The sequence below is a fragment of the Humulus lupulus genome, chromosome 6 (genome assembly GCF_963169125.1).
Source record: "Humulus lupulus chromosome 6, drHumLupu1.1, whole genome shotgun sequence".
NCBI classification, from domain to species: domain Eukaryota; kingdom Viridiplantae; phylum Streptophyta; class Magnoliopsida; order Rosales; family Cannabaceae; genus Humulus; species Humulus lupulus.
The window spans coordinates 223700304-223713194 of NC_084798.1; positions in this window are offsets into that span (position 1 = coordinate 223700304).

Below are 12891 nucleotides of genomic sequence, written 5' to 3' on the forward strand. Positions count from 1 at the left end.
CTTTCCCGGACTGAGTGGGAATGGCAGATCTGCGCTGAGGCTCAGGCTCCCTAATGACAAGGTCACCAGGTCTACGAGAGAGCGGAGAAGGTCCAGGAGAAAGCTGATCAGTCACTAGCTCCGTGCCCGCGTTGGACTGATCAGTCGTGTTGTTCTCCCTGGTGGTACTTTCCGCCGCCATATCTTGGCCACACGGTATCAGGCTTACCATCTGAAGGAGGTCCACAGTGACCAACTTTTTCACATCCTTCTCCCCAGGACTCATGCTAGCCAACTTCTCTGCTCATTCAAACATCCCTTTAGTAGGCAAGGGTCGCTCGAATGGACCCGCATGTGTAAAGGCCAAGTTGTTGGCCGTAATGTCCGATGTAAGGAAGTATTCTTTGTGATACTTCCCGGGGTTCGATTTGTGAGAGATACCACTGAGGTATGTAGTCCCTCTTTGCCTGTGGTAGAAGTGAAAGAAGCCCGTGTTGTTGTGGGAGGGATTGGTCCTAAGGTCAAATAAGTAGTGCACCTCGTGAGGGGTGGGCTCGTCCCAACCATGCAGGAAGTAGAGGATGTACAACCCAGAGAGTGCCTGGATCCCATTCGGTGCGATCTGGAATGGGGAGATATTGAAGTAATCCGCTACAGACCGAAAATAGGGGTGTAGCGAAATTGTTGCTCCGACGTGTACATATGCCTGGACCAGGTGCAGTATGTTCCACCAGGCCTATTGGCTCTCTGATGAGAGCCCGGGCATATCACGTTTGCCTCGCTCAAGCCCAAAGCCTCGATGTGTTTTTGGAACAACGCGGGATTAAGCCTTGAAGCTTCGGCAATGAACCAGGAAGGTTCTTCTTCTCCCCCCTTACGTGGCCGTTGAACAGCCAAGTCCTGGATCACGGTAGCAAATTTCTGAGAAGGTTCTTCCGAAGGAATGGCACTGCGAGCGTGACTGCGCTTTACCACCTTCTGCACTGCTCTGCGAGCAACCTGTGGATCACGTTCCTGAGGAAGTCTGTTGGATTGTTTCACCCTCATCGTCGACTGAGAAACTTGTTGAAGAAACGGTTCCTCGTGGAGGAGATACAAGGCTGAGCGAGGGAGGATCTGCTTGAAGCAATGAAGGCGGTCCTCTGGAGTACAACCGGTGGACGACTTTGGTGAGGAATCGCTATTTAGAGGAGTCTCGATTGATTGCGGGATGGATATATCGGAGTCCGTATGGTTGTCACCTCCCCTATAGTCAGAGCGATTCATCTACAAAAATGAATAAAAAATGGGGAGGTGAGTAACCATACAGAAAAAATTCACCAAGAATAAAATTTATTTTTATACTTAGAAAAATTTATCTAAGTTATAAAAATATAGCACATAAGGAAAAGAATAATCTTAGTGCCCAAAAGTGCCTATGAAGTACTTGAAGTATTTAAAGTCACTAAAATTTATATAAATGGGAAATTTTGGGGAGAGCTTCCCTTGAGGTTAGGATCCCTATGTGTGCGTGTGTGCATACCAAAGGGAAGTGAATGTGGTCCGATCGGACCACATTATTTATCCTAAGAAGTGGTCGTGCCTAGTGCATCCGATCGGATGCTTAGACACTCTAAGGCGTGCGACCGAGGAGATGAGTAACAGCTGCCTAGAACCGAAGGGACTTGATTCCGTACGAGCCCAGCGCCAAGCAACCCACGAGATGTCCGATCGGACATGGCGCGTCCGAGGAGATGCCCAACCCACGGTCCGAGCGTCCGAGCACCTAGCGTGCCTTGTGCCTCCGAGGATCCTAGCCACTAACAGCCCACTATGCCCGATCAGACATGGGCATCCAAGAAGGTTAAAATGTGGTCCGATCGGACTACATACTTGCCCAGAAAATTCAGTGGCTGATTGGCCACTTTCCTTAACTATACACTTTTCATACCTCAAACCCAAAACCGTACAAGCAAAGCCCTAAAATCCCTATCTTAAACACACTTATTCATTCACACATACAAAAACAAGATCAAAACATGGAAATGAAAAGTTTTTTTTTTCATGTTCTTGAAAACCCATTATACTATCAAAAACCCCAAAACCCATACTCATGATTTATGTCAAATTAACCCATTTGTCTTGAAATTCCTATGAAATTAAAGGTAATGTTGGGTTACCCATACCACAAACATCATCAAAACAACAAGCTAACACATTATACAAGCATTCATATGGGATTCAAGAACAAACTCAACCAAAAAAGCTATCAAGGAGTTTCGGCCATGGCATGGGTTTCCATAGAAATATTTTGAAAAATTATAACAATGTAAAGGCATGGAAAAGAAGACTTACTCAAGGTTGGAGAACCTTTGGCTTGCTTGAAGATTGCTTGAAGATGGAGAGCTTCCCTTGAAGTTCTTGAAGATTCGGCAAAGAGAAGAGGATTTTGGGGGTTTCGGCCAAAAGAGAAGGAAGAAGAAAAGAGGTTTTTGAAAAATGTGATTTTTTTTCTTATGTGAAGAAAAGTGTGTAAGGTTGGGATATTTAAAGGGAGAAAAGTGGAGTTTATTGTTTATTTTTGGACCCTTGGCATTCTGGGACTATTTTTTTCTCTCCACGATCATGGGCAGTTTTTTGCCGTGATCGTGGGTCTGCTGCATGGAGATGAACAGTTATTATTTTTTATAATGACGTCAGCTGGAGAAAAAGTTTATTATGTGAATGTATCATATAATAAACTTGAGGGGCAAATGTTATCCCAAATTTTGAAAAGGTTGATGTGGCAGTAAAATTGACACGTGGCATGGATTAGTTGGGTGATATGGCTTAGCAGTAACCCAATGCATCAGTGAAAAATTTGGACTGCTTGAGAGATGCCATAATCAAGTCAAATACACCCGAGGAGAATACTTGGGCTAAGGTGTGCTTGGCTCAGACCCTTGTCTGAGAAGCCCAAGTGTTTGGTTCAAACCCAAGTCTAAGGAGCTTAAAGGATGGGTTTGGACTTTGGCCCGAGGGACAGAAGCAGCAGGTCCGATCGGACCTTAGCTTGAGGAGCCCCTAGATGCTTGGCTCGGACCATGTGCGAGGAGAACCTCTTGGGTGATTGACTCGGACCATGTCCGAGGTAAGCTTCCAAGATGTTTGGCTCGGACATGTCCGAGGTGAGCTTCCAAGATGGTTGGCTCGGACCAAGTCCGAGGAGAGGTCCCATGCATGCCAAGGGATGGACTTAGATTTTGGCCAAGGAGAGGCCATGAAAGGTCCGATCGGAACTTAGTTGGAGGAACCAAGTGCTTGGCTCGGACCTATCCGAGGTGAGCTTCCAAGTGCTTGGCTCGGACCTATCCGAGGTGAGCTTCCAAGATGTTTGGCTCGGACCAAGTCTGAGGAGAGGCAAGGGTGATTGCCTCGGACCCTAGTCCGAGGAGAAGGCAAAAAATAGGTCCGATCGGACCCTAGTCCGAGGAGCCAAATTACTTGGCTCGGACCTTAGTCCGAGGTATGCTCAAAGAAGTTGGCTCGGACCATGTCCGAGGAGAGCCAATGCATGTGGCTCAGACCTTGGTCAGAAGACGATAATCATCAACAAACAAACTGGACTACGTCAAATTCCCGGGAACTACTTCAGTAAGAATTGGTCTGGGCACCGCGGGAATCTCTCATTCCTCATTCAAATTGAGGAATCTGTTGTATTTTAAATATTTCTTGTAATTTAAATATAAGATGAATAATAAAATATCCCTATTTGAAGGGGATATCAGTTGAGATCCCAAGCCTATAAATAGAAGGTTGATGGGATCGTAAAGGGACTTTTTTTGGGCAAATTGAGAGTTGGTCTGAGTTCTAGAGAGAGAAAGTGTGTTTTTCTTGAGAGAACCTTTTTTTTTTTTTTTGTATTCTTGAATATTTACACTTAAGAAACTCAGTTGACACTGGTTCATCTGATCTTGAGTGTGCATAGAGTAATAAAATCTCTAAGTGGATTAGGCTATTACCGACTGATCGGGGCTGAACTACTATAAAATCTATTGTGTTATTTACTTTCATTGATTAAACTGTCTGTTGTCGTTTACATTCTCTTGAAGGCTTGTCGTTATTGACGTTCTCACGTCGTTGGCCAAAAACACAGTCAACAGTAACCACTGAGTTTTAGTTTTTACATTTAAAATGTTCTTTTAATAGAAGTTAGCTTTAGCACTTCCTAATGAAAAGCTAAAAGCAAAAGTATAAACTCGGCCATACATGGCGATTATCATGTTTCGGTCTTTGCTCTCTAAACTTTTTTTTTTACTTAAGTAGCTATAGTTCTCTCTCTCTCTATATATATATATATATATATATTAAAAGAATGGTTTCCAAGAAATTCATCACAAAAAAAGAGTTTATTTTATCACACAATCGCCAAGCAAACAGTTACAGTATATGAAAGCGTGTGTGAACGTGATGTTTAAGTGGTGAAAAAGAGTCCAAAATGAATATATATGAGTAGACTCTAATAATTTCCAAAACGTGATTTATTTAATTAGTAAGAGATAACAACGATCATAATAATTATTAAACACGTGATTATGGATAATTACTATTCACATAATATAATATATTTCTCACACATGTATTTATCACGTAAACGTGTGGAGCTATATATACACTTTCTCCACACAAATGCCCCTTATTTAATTTTTTTTTTATTATATACATATATGATTTGTTTGAATTATATGACGTTTTTTTTATTTCTTCTCATGTCTAGATTTGAACAAATATAATAAATATATTATACTTAATTACACTCTACAATATTGGGAGAAAGTGACTTGTTATATATTTTGTTGACTCCATTAATATTTTTCTATTATTACTCTTCTTTATATTGGCTATTTAATTTTTTAATTAATTTTTATTCCTTAATCAAAGATAGAAAATATATATATATATAATCTCTTAAAAATAAAACAAAATAAAATTGAAACTTTATTTGTGTTCAAAACTTGGATTCAATTACAATTAGGAGGAAACTACATTAACCAATATAAATCCAATTAAGAAAAATACACACCTAATTTCTACATTTGTTCTATTATAAACAACTACTTAATGGGACCTCATCTAGTTGAAATTTTTTAACTAGGAATTCAATAATAGTCAATTACAAACGTTAAAAAAAATATTTCGTTCTTTAAACGTAACACTTATCACCATCTTCAATGTAAATTTTTAATTCTATTTTAATATCCCACTCAATCTTCATAACCGAAATCACTCTAGTGAAAAATGCTAATCTCTTTTGAGATTTCAATCTTAAGTTTTTTATGATTTATCTTAAAATTCTTTCGAGAACTCAACAAATTTCCATCAAAGACCGCTTTACTGTCTAGTAAACTCGGATAATAATAAAATAACAAAACCAATAATTAACACCTTAATATTCACAACTAGGTAATACAAAAATGACATAAACACTTGCAATGTTAATACTTTTAAACATAAAAGTAAAGACAATCATCTTCAATTCTCATATTCTCTCCATTATTTTTATTTTCTTATTTGGGAATTTATTTTCAAGAGTGAATTAATTTGGCACAATTGTGCAAATGATATCATATGTGAGTTATAGCTTCTAGAAGACTTAATTGAAGAGAGAGAGAAAGAGATAGGCCTTCTAGAAAGAAAGAGTTGAAAAGACCAAAAAAAAATAGTATAATTTGTATGTAATGAAATTGAAATGTGTAAAACTCCACTCCATAAATTGAGGTTAAATGGTGACCTAGAGGAGGAGGTATACATGAAACAACCAGAAGGATTCTCCTCTAGTGATGGTGAGCATTTGGTGTGCAAGCTTAAGAAGTTCATCTATGGTTTAAAACTAGTACTGGTATTTAAAATTCCATGATGTCATCTCTTCTTTTGGATTTAAAGAAAATGTCATGGATCAATGTATATACCGGAAGGTCAGTGGGAGTAAGATTTGTTTTCATGTTTTATATGTGGACGATATTCTTCTTGCAACCAATGATAAGGGCATGCTACATGAGGTGAAGCAATTTCTCTCAAAGAGCTTTGAGATGAAGGATATGGGTGATGCGTCTTATGTCATTGGCATTAAGATCCATCGAGATAGATTCAAAGGTATCTTAGGTCTATCTCATGAAACCTACATTAACAAAGTTTTAGAGAGATTTCGGATGAAAGATTGTTCACCAAGTGTTTCTCCTATCGTTAAGGGTGATAAATTAAATTTGAGCCAGTGTCCAAAGAATGATTTTGAAAAGGAAGAAATGAAGAACATCCCATATGCTTCTGCTGTTGGAAGCTCAATGTATGCTCAGATGTGCACACGACCCGACATTGCCTTTGCTGTCGGAATGATAGGAAGATTTCAGAGTAACCTGGGATTAGACCACTGGAAAGCTGCAAAGAAAGTTATGAGGTATCTTCAGGGTACTAAGGATTACAAACTCATGTTCAGACGAACCGACAATCTAGAAGTAGTTGGCTACTTAGATTCAGACTTTGATGGTTGTACTGATTCACGTAAATCAACCTCTGGTTACGTGTTTATGTTTGCTGGTGGAGCTATATCATGGAGGAGCAACAAACAGACCTTGACTGCTACTTCTACTATGGAAGCTGAGTTCGTTTCGTGTTTTGAGGCTACATCGCATGGTGTATGGCTAAAGAGTTTCATTTCAGGCGTTAGAGTTGTAGATTCTATATCTAGGCCATTGAGAATGTTCTGCGACAATTCAGCTGTTGTATTCATGGCTAAGAACAACAAGAGTGGTAATCGAAGCAAACACATCGACATCAAGTACTTAGCCGTGAGAGAACGTGTTAAAGAAAATAAAGTGGTTATTCAACACATTAGCACTGAATTGATGATTGCTGATCCTATGACGAAAGGCTTACCACCTCATAAATTCAAGGATCATGTAGTGAACATGGGACTTGGTTCCCTTATGTAAATTTATTGTACAAACTGAAGTTATTATCAACGAAACTCTTATTTTGATGTTTTCTCATATTTATGCGCATCTTAATTTTATTTGAGAAAATTTTATCTTCATAGGACCTTAATAAACATAGGGTTTATTTGTTTAAGTACATAGCCACATAAAGTACATTGTTATGTAATAAATACATTGTAATACATGGAAGATAATACTCACCGTTAAAGGAGGACCTATCGCCATGATTCATGTTTTTATTATCTAACAGGGATAATATTTGGGATTAAGTTATACATTAATTAAATGCTGAACAAGTGGGAGAATGTTGGAATATTTTATAATGATATATATTAAAAGTCAATTTGTTATAACTAATTTATTTTTTATTCATTTAATATATCAAAATTAATGGTCAACATTTATCTGTTAAACCCAATTTGAATTTCCTAACTAAATAGAGGAAATATCTCAACTAAGTTGAGAGAATATCTCAACCTCTATAACTGTGGCAGAGACTTTGATGGTAGGTCTCACTCTATAAATATAGAGTACCGGTCCCCAAGCTCACTACTCAATTCTGACTTTCAGTAACTCCATCTAAAGAGTTAGTGAGAGCTTGGAAGCCCGTGTACTCGTTCTAACTTCTGTTTCTTTTCTTTTGTAGATCTAAAGGTGGATCGATGTAATGCCCCAAATTTCTTAATAAGGTTTAGGACCTTGATTAGGAGGCCGGGAGGGCCATAATTGATTTATTATGGTATTTAATGATTATATGCATGTTTATGTGAATTATATTATTATATGATGGTGAATGCATGCATATGGGCTCATATTTTAAATGCAAGGGCATTTTGGTAATTTGGTCGTTGGGGGGCGTGATTGTGTAATTTTATGCATATGGGTGAATTATAATTTTACCACATTATATGTGGATTGGTTCGAGCCATTCAGCATGAGACGATCATGAGATGCAAGTTTTCGGCCTAGTCATAACGGGATTAAGTTCGAGGCTCGGGGTGAGTCTCGGGGTCATTTTGATGATTAGAACATTACCGGGAATTAAAGGGTAATGGGGTATGATTTATTGGCATTTGAGAATGTTGAGATTAGCGGGAATTGGAGAGCGTTAATTATAATTAACGGTATAGGTTGGAAATGACGAATTTACCCTTGGGAGTGTTTAGAAGCTTTTAAATTGGCCTAGGGGCATTATGGTCTTTTGACCTTAAGGATTTATATCAGCTTTGGGGTTTGGAAGGCTGTAGAAAACAGAGTAAAACAGAGACATCCCTCCTCCTTCCCGTACGTTACTTCTCTCCATTTTATCCTTTGGTGTTCTTGAGCTCTAGGAGAGGTTTCAAGCTAGGAAACTCAAAGGCTGAAGTTGTGGACTTGGTTTAGCTATTGAAGAAGGTTCAAAGCTGGTTTCAAGGTGAGCTCTAGTCTCTAAATTCAGGTTGTGCTCTGTTTTCCTTTTGGTTTTCAGCTTATGGTTTTTGATGTAGAAAGTGGGAATTAAGGGGAGTTTTTGTGTATGTTTGGTTGGGTTTTGGTGAGGGGGAGTTATGGGTGATGTTTGGAGGTTTAAATGAGTGTTTGGAAGAGGTTTTGAGTTGATTTGAAGGGCTGGTTTGAGAGGAAAAACGCAGGGGAGTTTGCTGGTGCGTTGCTGGTTTTTGGGCTGATCAGGGTAATGAGCCGCGGCCTGGCTTTAGTGTGCCGCGGCCTAAGGTGGCTTCTGAGGCAATTATGCCTCTGCCAGGGAGATGAGTCGCGGCATGGCTATGGTGAGTCGTGGCCCATCAAGGAAGATTTGGCCAAAAATAGGTTTTTGGCTTGGGGATGCTAGCTTAAGGCCTCGGGGTCGATCCTACTACCCGGTTAAGTGTGGATTGATGTCCCGGAGGTTAGATATTGGTTTGGAAACCTTTGCTTTCATTTTCATTGATGGTATCCTATATTTTCGTTATGACTAGGTGACCGTTAAAGGACCAAAGGACTGATCGTTCTCAAAGGTCGTTTCGTTTATTAATTCTCGCTCGAACCCAAGGTAAGAAAACTGCACCCCATATGTGACATGCATGGCTATGATTGATGCATGTTGGATGTTTAAATGTAAACATTGATAGCATAATGAATGCTTGGCAATCTTGCCCATCTGCATATGATTATTACTGAGGCGTCCTGGATGATTAAGTGTGATGCATGTGATGCACGAGAAACATGTGATTAGGGCATGCCATGAATGATGAATATGAGAATGGACAGAGCTTGAGTCTCTGTGTTTGTGCACGATTATAATTATGCTAGCAACTGTTTAGTAAGCATGCTGAATGCCCTGTTCTTGGATAATTGGCATATGATACACATTGATAGCATTGCTTACTTGTGCATGGTACTGACTAATTAGTCAGGTTTGGCAAAGGTGCTAGTATCAACTGTGAAGCTGTGACTCACTAGTCAGGTTCGGCAGTGGTATTGGGCACTGGTCACATCGTGCTAACTCACTAGTCATGACAACCCTAGTGTGTTTAGTTCAAGCTATGTCGATTGGACCTAATCGACCCTCTGCATTGAATGACTCAAAGAGCATTAGTGCAGGACCGACCTCAAGTTCGATGAATATAAACAAGCGCTCATCTAGCCAAAGGCTAGTCATTTAGAGCCAGGGCCAGCGAGCCCCGTGACTGTTAGGTCACATGGCTATGGGTACCGGCCCCTTAGTGACATGCTTATCAGTCACTCATTTGATAAGAGCCATTGCGGGAAAGTCTGGGTAACGGTGTTGTTACATGGCTATGGGCACTCGGCCCCTAGTGACTTGGTTGTCAGTCACTCAGTATGGTTTACCAGGACCTAAAAGTGATATTCACTCATCTGATCAAAGCTATGAGCTCTGTATGATCATTTTGATCATCATATGCATGGCTTTGGGCACTGAGGCCCCAGTGACTTGCTTGTTGGTCACTCAATATGGTTTACCAGAACCTGTTGAAGGCTAGAGGCTTACCTAACAGCCACCCTTCCACTTGAATTAGTGACTCGCTTGTCGGTCACTCAGTATGGTTTACCAGAACCTCAAGTGTTGCGACACTCATCTGATTAGGATTGACTTGATAGTCCTCCAATCAGAAGGCCAGGACTTCTTATCCTGGATTCCCCAGCATCTGTTTGAATTCATTTGCATGCTGAATAGAGCTATGATTGCTAGGCATGCCAGATATGATTTGATATCATGATATGACTGTTTATGAGCATATGAGTTTTCTTGCTGGGCTTCGACTCACGGGTGCTTTGTGGTGCAGGTAAAGGCAAGAGAAAGCTGGACCATCCTTGAGTTGGAGAGCTTAGGTGATAATGTGTACATATGCAGCTGCTTGACCAATACTTGGGCGAGGTTTGAAAGTGGAACTAGGGCTGAACCCTGTTTTGCCGCTTAGAACGGCCTATTGTAAATATTCGTTTGTAATAGACTCTGAAATTATATTTTTGGGATCCCAATGTATATGTTAAACGTTCTAGTGAAACGTTATATCTTAACCAAAGTTTTTTTTAATCCCTAAACTGCTAATCACACTTAGTTACACGTTTATGGCCAAACGACTCGATTAGCGAGTTTAGCACTGTTTACAATGTGCACTGTAGCAGTCCCTGGAGTTGGGGCGTTACAATCGAGGTTATCAATTGCAATGGCTGGAGGTATACAATATTCGATCCTCTTTTTGTATATGTTCATTCTATATATTAATTTCGCCTACATGTATATAGGATTGTTCATATGCCTATATTTATTTTAATCTAACATCTTCAAATGTGCAAATAAGACAAGTAAAAAATCAGCAAATTTAACAGGAAGCTCGTTCTACTATACTTATGACAATGACTTCATTGCTGTTAGTTGTGGTGCTTTTACCAAGTACCAAATAAGGAGTGGTAAGGAGGTCTACCAAAATGGGTGCACAAGCAACAGCTCCACCTGTTCATCATCATTCAATAGTAGTAGTAATATTGATTTTAGTAATTGCGATGGCGTTAAATGTTGTCGTACTTCTTTCTCTACGGGTATAGGTGACAGCTTCAAAATCTCCATGGATAATGATTCTAGTACGACTCTTGCAACAAATCGTGATAACGAATATTGCAAATATGCATTCCTGATTGATGCTAATGAAATTGATAAATACAAAACATCCCATGATGATCTGGATTATTATGTTCCCGCCATACTAAATTGGTACTTTATTAACAGTACGTATTTTGACATATTTAAAACAAATGATATGCTAACCATATCTAGCAGCTTCGGGAATATTCTATTTATAAGGTTGTTGGTCATCCATTTGGTAAGAAGTCAAGTATGCTCCTCAATCCACAGTTAAAGCAAAAGGCTGAGTGGTATATCTTGAACAATTGTGCTGAAATTAAGGAGTACCTTAGGTGTGTTTTCTAGTTTTTTTCAATGAATTTGTTTGGTTTATATACCAAGTAAAGGCGAAAATCATAACATTGTTGTCCGTTTGTAGTGAGCATATGGATGAATTAAGAAGACGGGGGGGGCTCGAATCTTGAAGTTCAACAAGAAGCTGATTTTCCTCAGTGATTCAAAGAAAGAGTCTGTATATTAGTCAATTTTTTTCTGAAACCCCACTTAATCAATCCAAAACTAATATTCAATGTTAATGTTGATAGGTGAACAGTTTGCATGAGTCAACACATATTGAAGTGAATAATGAATTGTATGCTCTCGCAAAAAAATCAAGCGACATCGTGTTCTCATATCCAGGGATGATAGTGAATGGTGTGAAATTTGTGATTCATGGTCGTGATATGAAGCTTAAAACACAAAATTGCAGTGTAATGGTGCCAAGTGAGGAAGGAGTGAACTATTATAGAGAATTGGAAGAAGTAATTGAATTGTCCTACTTGATGGGTTACAGTCTTGTCCTATTCAAGTGTAGATGGTTCAATACAAGTAGAATTAAAGTGGAATCCAATTTTACGAGCATATATGTGAAGGAACAATGTTATAAAGATGATCATTTCGCTCTCGCATCTCAAGCAAAGTTGGTGTATTATCTTCGAGATGTGAAAAATGGGGATGATTGGAGGCTTGTTAATGAATACATTCCGAGGAATGTATGGGATTTCTCAAATTCCGATGTTGATGATACTGAGACCACAAATGATATACCAAAATTGCAAGAAGTTAATTCTTCTTCATTTCAGTTGTGGGTAGAACTTCCAATTTTTGATAATCTTCAGTATGATTGGGTTGATGTCAATCTCACTGAAGTGTACAAAGTCGATGATTTGGTTGGCAAAGGTTCAGATGAGTTTGTTGTCGATGATGAAGTTGAATTTGAAGACGACACGTGTAGCGACCCAAATTTGCTAATAAGGCTTGGAGCCTTTATTAGTGTGCCTGGAGGGCAATAATTGTCAAACTATGGTAATCTATGTGAATTTAATGAAAATGTGGTTAGAATGCATGATTAGGTGAAATAAATATGCATGTGGGCCACATCTGGTAGTTAGGGGTAAATTGGTAATTATAGCCGTTGAGGGCATAAATGTGATATATGTGATATTCTTGATATAATGGTAATATATTTGTGATGCACGTTCCGAGACGGTCCTAGAGAGCTATTTCAATAAAAGTCACAACGAGATTTAATACCCGGCTCGGGAGGAGCTTAGGGGTATTGCGGGAATATTATAAATTTAGCTGGGGACTTTTAATTAAAGGTTAATGGTATTTTAGTAACTTGGGTAACTACAGGTAACCATTGAGGATAGTTACTTTATGTAAGAAAGTGGTATTTATGTAAAGAATAGGAAAGGTCTAGGCTGCCCTTGAGGTCTAGTTAGAAAGAGAGTTAGATGGAAGGGCAAATGGGTCTTTTGGCTGGGATTTAGATAACTATGGCTGAGAGAAGGTCATTTACGTTTTCTACACTTAGACAAAATTCATCTTGCTGAA